The sequence below is a fragment of the Panthera leo genome, chromosome A2 (assembly GCF_018350215.1).
Source record: "Panthera leo isolate Ple1 chromosome A2, P.leo_Ple1_pat1.1, whole genome shotgun sequence".
NCBI classification, from domain to species: domain Eukaryota; kingdom Metazoa; phylum Chordata; class Mammalia; order Carnivora; family Felidae; genus Panthera; species Panthera leo.
In genome coordinates, this window is record NC_056680.1 from 59,695,480 (window position 1) to 59,704,825 (window position 9,346).

Genomic DNA, 9,346 nt, shown 5'->3' on the forward strand with positions numbered 1-9,346 from the left:
CGATCACAACACTGTGACACTAGAAATCAATCGCAAATAAAAAAGTCTTGAAAGAACACAAATACATGGAGGTTAAATAGCATGCTGCTAAACAATAAATGGGTTAACCAAGAAATCCAAGAAGAAACAAAAAAAAAAAAATACATGGAGACAAATGAAAATGAAAAGACGGTGCTCCAAAATCTTTGGAATGCAGCAGAAGTGGTTCTAAGGGAATTTTATACCAATACAGGCCTACCTCAAGAAACAAGAAAAATCTCAAATAAACAAGCCAACCTTATACCTAAAGCATCTAGTAGAAGAAGACCAGACAAAACCCAAATCCAGCAGAAGGAAAGAAATAATAATGATTAGAGCAGAAATAAATGATATAGAAACTATAAAACAAAACAAAACAAAACAAAACAAAAAAAAAAGGAGACCATCAATGAAACCAGAAACTGCTTCTTTGGAAAGAACAAAATTGATAAGCCTTTAGCTGGACTTATCCCCATCCCTGAAAAATGAGGACTCAATAAACAAAACAGGAGGGACGCCTAGTTGTCTCAGTTGGGTAAGTGCCAGACTTCACTCAGGTGGTGATCTCTGACTTCGTGAGTTTGAGCCCTGCACCGGTCTCTGTGTGGACTGCTCAGAGCCTGGAGCCTGCTTCACAATCTGTGTCTCCCTCTCTCTCACATTCCCCCCCCCCCCAACTCACACTCTGTCTCTCTCTGTATCTCAAAAATAAAGAAAACATTAAATTAAAAAAATAAACAAAACAGGAAATGAAAGAGAAATACCTGATACCACAGAAATATGTGTGGTACAGATTATAAGAGAATATTATGAAAAACTATATGCCAACAAGTTGGGGAACCTAGAAGAAATGGAGAAAGTCTTAGAAATGTATATCCTCCCCAGACTGAATCAGGAAGAAATAGAAAATTTGAACAGACTGATTACCAGCTATAAAATGGAATCATTAATCAAAAAACTCCCAACGAACAAAAGTCCAGGACCAGTAGCCTTCACAGGCGATTTTGCCAAACATTCAAAGATGACTTAAGACCTATTCTTCTCAAACTATTCTGAGAAATAGAGGAGGAGGGAGATTCCAGATTCCTTCTATGAGGCCAGCATTATTCTGATACCAACACCAGCAAAGGACAGTACCAAAAGAGAGAACTAGAGGCCAATATCTCCTGTGAACATAGATGAAAAATCCAGAACAAAAGATTAGCACATCGAATCCAACAATACACTAAAAACTCATTCACCATGATCAAGTGGCATTTATTCCTGGGAGGTAAGGGTGGTCATTATTCGTAAATCAATCAGTGTGATACATCACATCAGTAGGAGAAAGGATAAAAACCATATGATCATTTCAATAGATGTAGAAAAAGCATTTCACAAAGTACAACATTCATTTATGATAAAAACACTCAACGAAGTAGGTTTAAAGGGAACATAACTCAATATAATAAGGCCTTATATGAAAAACTCAGTTAACATCATACTCAGTGGGCGAAAACGGAGAGCTTTCCTCCCAAGGTCAGGAACAAGACAAGGATATCTACTCTCACTATTTTTATTCAACATAGTGCTGGAAGTCCCACACTCAGCAGTCAGAAAAGAGAAAAAAATAAAAATCAGATTGGTAAGAAGGAAGTCAAACTTGCATTGTTTGCAGATGACATGATACTATATATAGAAAACCCTAACGACTCCAGGAAAACAAAACAAAACAAAACAAACCAGGGAACTGAACAATAGATTTGGTAAGTTCACAGGATAAAAAATCAATGTACAGAAATCTGTTGCATTCCTATACACTAATAATGAAGTACCAGAAAGAGAAATTAAGAAAGAAATGCCTTTCACATTTGCACTAAAAATAATAAAATCCTTAGGAATAAACAAAAGAGGGAAAGACCTGTGCTCTGAAAAGTACAGAACATTGATGAAAGAATTTACAGATGACACAAATGAAAAGATATTTCCTGCTCATGGATTAGAAGAACAAATATTGTTAAAATGTCTACACTACCCAAGGCAATTTGCAGATTTAATATGATCTCTATGAAAAGACCTAACAGTATTATTCACAGAACTAGAACCAACAATCCAAAATTTGTTTGGAACCAGATAAGACTCTGAATAGCCAAAGCAGTCTTGAAAAAGGAAAACTGGAGGTGCCACAGTCTCCAATATTAAGGTATAGTACTACAAAGCTATAGTAATCAAAATAGTTGTGGTACTGGCACAAAAATAGATACAAAGATCAATGGAGTGGATGGAAAGCCTAGATATAAACTCCTGAACGAAAAAGCAGACTTTTAACTGTACATAATAAACTAACAGTTATCAGAGGAAGGTGGATGGGGGGATGGGTGAAATATATGAAAGGGATTAAGTGAATGCTTATCAAGGGGTATCAGTCTTCTCAAGGGGTGCCTTTGTGGCTCAGTCTGACTTTGGCTCAGGTCAGGATCTCATGGCTTATGGGTTTGAGCCCTGCATCAGGCTCTGTGCTGACAGCTCATAGTTTAGAGCCTGCTTCATATTCTGTGTCTCCTTCTCTCTCTGTTCCCCTCCCTCAAAATTAAACAATTAAAAAAAATTAAAGGGTACATTTATCATGATAAGCACTGAGTAATGTATAGAATTGTTGAATCACTATATTGTACACCTGAAACTAATATAACACTGTATGTTAACTATACTAGAATTAAAATTTTAAGAAAGGAATAATGAAGGTTTTGTCATGTTGAGTGTGAGGTGTGTCAAAATGACCAAGTAGAAATGACTAGTGGATAGCTGAAGCTATAATTCTGATTGCTAATGAGAAGATAGCATGATTTGGGAGTTATTAGTAAGGAAGTAATGTCAAAGTCATGAAAGGGAGATCTCTGAGGGATGGAGAGGACAAGAGCATAAAATCAAGATCCACTAATGAAGAGTTTATGGCATTGTTAGCTCAGTCTAGTTCTTGATGTATACATGGGAAAAACTGAGGCCCAGAAAGAAGAAAACAACTTGATTAAAATTATTCACTAATTCAGTGGAACCAGAGTCCATGTCTCTTCAGTCCCAGCCCATAACCCCCTTTCTTCCACTAATACTTATTTCAACCAATTTAGGTGTTCTGCAACAGAGGACTAGAGCTGCTCATGTGAAATTGACACTTGAAATGGAAACCAAAATCATGTACAGGAAGAGAATATTGACTTCCTTACTTTTACTCACTTTTGCCCAGAAATTCTTAGGTTCATCTTAGAAGGCCTGGCCTCTGGGGATCAGGGGACTGCACATTCCCGTGTGATTACACGTGGGTTTATTTCTCTCTTGGTTTTTTATTTTTTTCCCTGTAAGTTTTGTTGTGTGTGTGTGTGTGTGTGTGTGTGTGTGTGTTCTGGTTTTTGTTTTGCTAATTTTCTTTCTTGGAGGACAGTTTGCTGAAAGACATTTGAAATATTGCTAGGGAATATGTGGCTTATCTTTCAAAACAGTAATTTCCCCTTTTCCTCAGCTGCTGGGGAACCCTGTCCTGAACATACTCACTACTTCCTCTGCCAGGAGATTTGCCTTGACATGCTTCCTAATTCATACTCTGCCTCCTTTAACCTTCTCCCACCAGTGGCAAAGAAATGAAAACTCCCTTTTCACCACTGTTTATTAGTGCCTGTCTACTGTGAATCAGGGTTCAGTTTAATGGAAATGAATTATTTCAGTAGCAAAGTGTGATCAGTATAATTTTACCTGTCTTACAAATAAGGAAACTGAGACACAGATAACGGGTCGTGTGACATGATTATGGTAGATAGAATAAGGATCCTCCAAAGATGTTCATGCCCTACTTCCTAGAACCTGTGAATATGTTACCTTACATGGCAAAAGTGACTTTGCTCCTATATAGTTAAGGATTTTGAGATGAAAAGATTATGCTGGATTATTTAAGTGGGCCCAACATAATCACAGAGGTCCTTAAAAGAGGAAATCTGAAGGGTTAGAGTCAGATGAGACATGGTGATGGAAACAGGTTAAAGAGAGACAGGTTTGAAGATGCCATGCTCCTGGCCTTGAAGATGGAGGAAGAAGCCACAAGCCAAAGAATGCAGATGACTTCTAGAAACTGAAAAGACAAGGGAACAGATTCTCCCCAGAGCCACCAGAAGGAATGTCACACTGCCCACACTTTGAAATTAGAACTCAAAAATTTTAACAATTTTTTAATGTTTATTTTTGAGAGAGAGAGAGAGAGAGAGAGAGAGAGAGAGAGAGTGAGCGGGAGGGGGGCAGAGAGAGAGGGATACACAGAGTCTGAAGCAGGCTCCAAGCTCTGAGCTGTCCACATAGAGCCCAATGTGGGGATGGAACTCAGGAACTATGAAATCATGACCTGAGCCAAATTTGGAAGCTTAATCAACTGAGTCACCCAGGTGCCCCTAATTTTTTTTGTTTATTTCAAACAAGTGAGGGAGAGAGAGAGAGAGAGAACATGAGCGGGAGGGGCAGAGAGAGAGGGACACACAGAATCTGATGCAGGCTCCAGGCTCTGAACTGTCAGCACAAAGGCCAAAGCAAGGCTTGAACCCGGGAGCCGTGAGGTCATGATCTGAGCCAAAGCCGGATGCTTAACCATCTGAGCCACCCAGGCACCCCTGAAATTCGAGCTTCTTACCTCTAAAATTGTAACATAACAAATTGGCATTGTTTTAAGCCACTAAGTCTGTGGTAATTTGTTACCAAAGCAAAGGAAGCTGATACATTAAATTTAACAGCAGGTAATTTTGCCAGTGATTTCTGTTTTTCCACATGTAAACAATGCACTCTATAGACATGTAACTGAACCCTATCTTTCATGACATTGTTGACCCCTTCTTTGTGACTCTCTTCCCTTGCATCTCAGATAGTAGACACCCTTAACCTCTTCCTCCTTCTCTGATCATTTTGTCAATTATGGGTTCCATCTTTTATTTATTGTCTTCTAAATATATTTCTCTTTCCTTTCCATCTCCTAGCTTCCCTTTTCTTTACTCCTTTTCATACTGTCCCTAACATTCACCCCTCATCACTCCTACTTTTCCCCTTTATGCTAATGATTCCCAAAGATGTCTCTTCTCTAATCTTTAGGCTCCCTATTCATATCTATCCTTGGAGAACTGAGAACTAAGGCAGAGAAATTTTTAAATACAGCTATAGACCAAAGACCAATAATCTTCAAAGGTACAATAGATATGACCTTTCAATAGGGATGATAAAAGTCAGAAGACTATAGATTGACATATTTTTTTAAAAAAATAACATTTATTTATTTCTAAGAGACAGAGCATAACCAGGGGGAGGGGCAGAGACAGAGGGAGACACAGAATCTGAAGCAGGCTCTATACAGGCCCTGAGCCGTCAGCACAGAGTCTGACGAGGGGCTCGAACTCACAAGCTGTGCTGAAGTCGGCCACTTAACCGACCTAGCCCCCCAGGTGCCCCATTAGGAGATAACTTTGAATGTTAACTGAAAATGTAGAACCCGATATGATGTGTGTTAACTATGATATTAGTGTTTGGATACCTAGATACATGACAAGAATGAATGATAATGTGAATAAAAATGAACACATGCTCTGTGATGAAACTCCAATGCTTCGTTAATTCTATGATTGTGAAATTTTCATTTAGGACTTTCACCACAACTTCAAAGAGAATTGTAAGTTAACATCATCTTCAATAATTGCGCCAGTCCTGGAGAATTGTGGGTACCTGGACGGGAAATCCCTAACATTTCTGTGACTCAAGCAGTGGTTCATTCCCTATATTGGACTGTGTTAGCAAATCCTACCCCATCCCGCCAAGATAGATATCTCCAGGACTGAGAAAGTGAAAGACCATTGCAGAACTGGAAAGGGTCCCATTTCCAGTTCCATCTTAGAACAGCAATGGGTACATATGGTCATTCCTGCAAAGACAAAGCACTTCCACTCAGAGATCCATTTGGAATTGGACTCTGCAGACATCTACTCTTTGCTCTATATGAATGGTCTTTTAAAAGAAAGTGCTAGGACAATGATTAACACAGAGTTTCTGTTTTGTAAGTTACACCTGCAAGAATGCTAACGTAGGGAGGATGTAGGAACTCTAAGATGAGTTCTGGCCTGTTTTCAGATCAATTCCTTTCTCCTCGTTGGTCAAAACATTTATTATATCCCTGAGGTCTGTTTAAGTTGAATGGGTGAAACATGGTATTCAAGGGGTCTCTAAAACATAGGATGTTGCCTGCAACATTTTGGGTTGTCTACACACATATGCACCTGGGAGAATGAGGGAGAAAGTCTTTCTGATCCTCAAGGGAGAATCGGACTGAGGAATCAATGGTGTGAACATGCCATGCAGGAGTAGGAGCACCTAAATCACGTTATTCACTCATTTATCAAATTTTCACTGAGTAATGTCTGTTTCATGGTACCTTCACTACTTCAGAAACTGGACTGTTTATGAGCATGACAGTGTCAAATATACAATCTTGTCTTCATAGAACTCCAAATTCTGGTGCAGGCAAGAAAAAAATTCTGACATGAAAACAAACAAGTCATGTGTTTCTGTATTGCATAAGTAATCTGCTGGTAGTCTACAATGAAAAAATGTGCACTGTATAAGATAAAGTTGATTCTAGAAGTTTGAGAGGCTCTATATTTTCACAAAGACTATTATTAAAAATGTTTTATAAAATTCTGAACCTTTGAAAAGGTCTGCCTGTGTTGTAACATAGGTCAGCACTTCATTCCCTCTTTGCTGAATAATATTTCATTGTGCAGATACAGGACAGTTTATTCATGCCTCAGTTGATGAACATTTGCTGCTGTTAGCACTTTGGGGTTATTGTGAATAAAGCTTCTGTGAACATTCATAGACAAGTTTTTGTGTGGACATATCTTTCATTTGTTTAGAAAAGTGCAGTTGCTGGGTCCAAAGTTAAGTCCCTATGTCCCTATTTGAATACCTGCAAGACTGTTTTCCAGTGTGACTACAATTTTCCATTCCACCCAGCCAGGTGAGAGGGTTTCAATTTCTCCATCGTTTCACTGACAGTCTCAGCATGTCTTTTTGGTTATAGCTATACTGTGGCTATGAAAGTATATATGGTGGTTTTGGTTTCTGGGCTTTTGATGACGAGGGTTGTTGGACACGTTTTCCTGTCCTTAATGGTGTTCTGAATACCTTCTGCAGAGAATAATCTTTGGCACTCATTTGTCCATGTTTAAATGGAGTTCCTTGTCTTCTTATAAATGAGCTGTAATGTACACTAACAATGTTTCTCATTAGCTCTATGAACTGTAAAGTTTTCTCTAGAGTGTGGGGTGTCCTTTGAATCACTAAAGTTTTACCTTTTAGTGAGGTCTAATGTATAGATATTGGAGTCCTACTCAAAAGTTATTTAAGCATTATCACATATCCATGTCTGCATTGTGGTTGTAGAAACTAAAGGTCACATGGGAAAGGGGGAAATTTCGAGTATGTTCAGCTTTGGTATAGATCCGATAGATTTCATCAGGGAATATGTCATTTCCCCGACCAAATTTTTAGTTATTACTAATTTTTGTTTGTTCTCATTTCATTTCTAAGACCTAGCTTTGTTTTCTTGATTTTTCTATTGTCTTCCCATTTTTAACTTCATTGAACTTCTACAGTAATTGTTACTTCTTTCTTCTGTTTGCTTTGGGTTTATGTTGTTCTTCTTTTCCTAAGATTATTGTTGCAGATCAGTCTTCTTTCTAATACATACCTTCAGTGCAGTGAATTTCTTCTTAAAAACTGCTTTCACTTCATTTCACACACTTTCAGGAGTTGTATGTTTTCATTTCCATTTAGAGGAAAACGTTTGAAATTTCTCTTCCTGCTGCTGCTGCTTCTTTTTCTTCTCCTTTTTTTTCCTCCTTCTCTCCCTCCTCCTTCTTCATCCAGCGACACTATTTCCTCATGGTTAGGGCAACAAGTACTTTTAAAAGAGAATTCTTTCAATTCCTCTATCCCATCACTGAACAAAATTTGTTATATATTTTCATTATTTATAAACTATCATCAAAATTATTTTTGCAATTATTATATTAAGAAATGAGTCTTTAAATCAGCTTAAAAGAAGAAAAATAAGACCCTAAGGACAATTTTACCTTCATTTCTTCCTTTCCCTAAAACCCTTTCTTTGTGTGGAGTCAAGTTGCTGACATATATGTTATTCTTCCCTCTGAATACCCTCTTTAAGATACCTTGTAAGGAACATTTAATGTTGGCAATTCCAATTTCTATTTATATTAGAAAGACTTTATGTCTGCAGCGGTATTGAAGGAAAAATGTATTTGATTCAGAATTCATCTAATTAATTTTTTCTTTCTACACTTTAATCCCACTGTCTTCCTGCTTGCATGGTTGCTGAAGATAAATCCAGAATAACTCATACTGGTTCTTCTACACATAGGACTTTTCCCCTCTGTCTCCTTTCAAGCTTTTTTTTTTTTCCTTTTTGTCTTGATTTACTGCCCTTTGCAAATGCTTTACAAAGGTATTGATCACTTGGTATTTCTCTTGCTCTGACATTCCTGGATCTGTGGTTTCATACATGTTGAATTTGTCAGCGCTAATTGCTTGAAATATTCTCTGTGCCCCTTCCTTCCTTCCTTCCTTCCTTCCTTCCTTCCTTCCTTCTTTCCTTTGTTCCTTCCTTCCACATTCCTCACTCCCTCCCATCCTTCCTTTCCTGTTTTCTTTATACAGATGTTACAATTTTTACAATGTCCTATAGTTCCTGGATGTTCCTTTACATTTCCTTCTGTCATTATTTTCTTCTTTAGTTTGTAAAGATTCCAGTGGCATGGCTTCAACTCACAGATTCTTTCTTCATTCCTGTCCCCAGCTATCCATGAGCATATCTAAAGTATTCTTCATTTCTAATATAGTGTTTATTCCCACCGTTTACTTTACATTCGGTAGAATTTCCATCTCTCTGCTCACATGGCTAATTACACCTTTTCCATTGCAGCCATTAAGGTTTTAATTATATGTTAAATCCATAGCCTAATAACTCCCTACTCTCTGTCATGATCTGAATCTGATTATGGTGCTTGCTCTGTCTCTTCAAACTGTTGCCTTTTGACTTTTAATAAGCATTGTAATTTTTTTTTTTTATTAAAAGCTGAACATAAGGTGTTGGGCAAAACCAACTCAAATAAGTTGGTCTCTAATTGAGTTTTTTATATTCTAGGAGTTAAACTATGTTCTCAGTTCACTGCTAGGATAGATATCCAAGCTACCATTTCCTTTGTTTTTTGTTTGTTTGTTTGTTTGTTTGTTTGTTTGTTTGAAGGATTTTTGC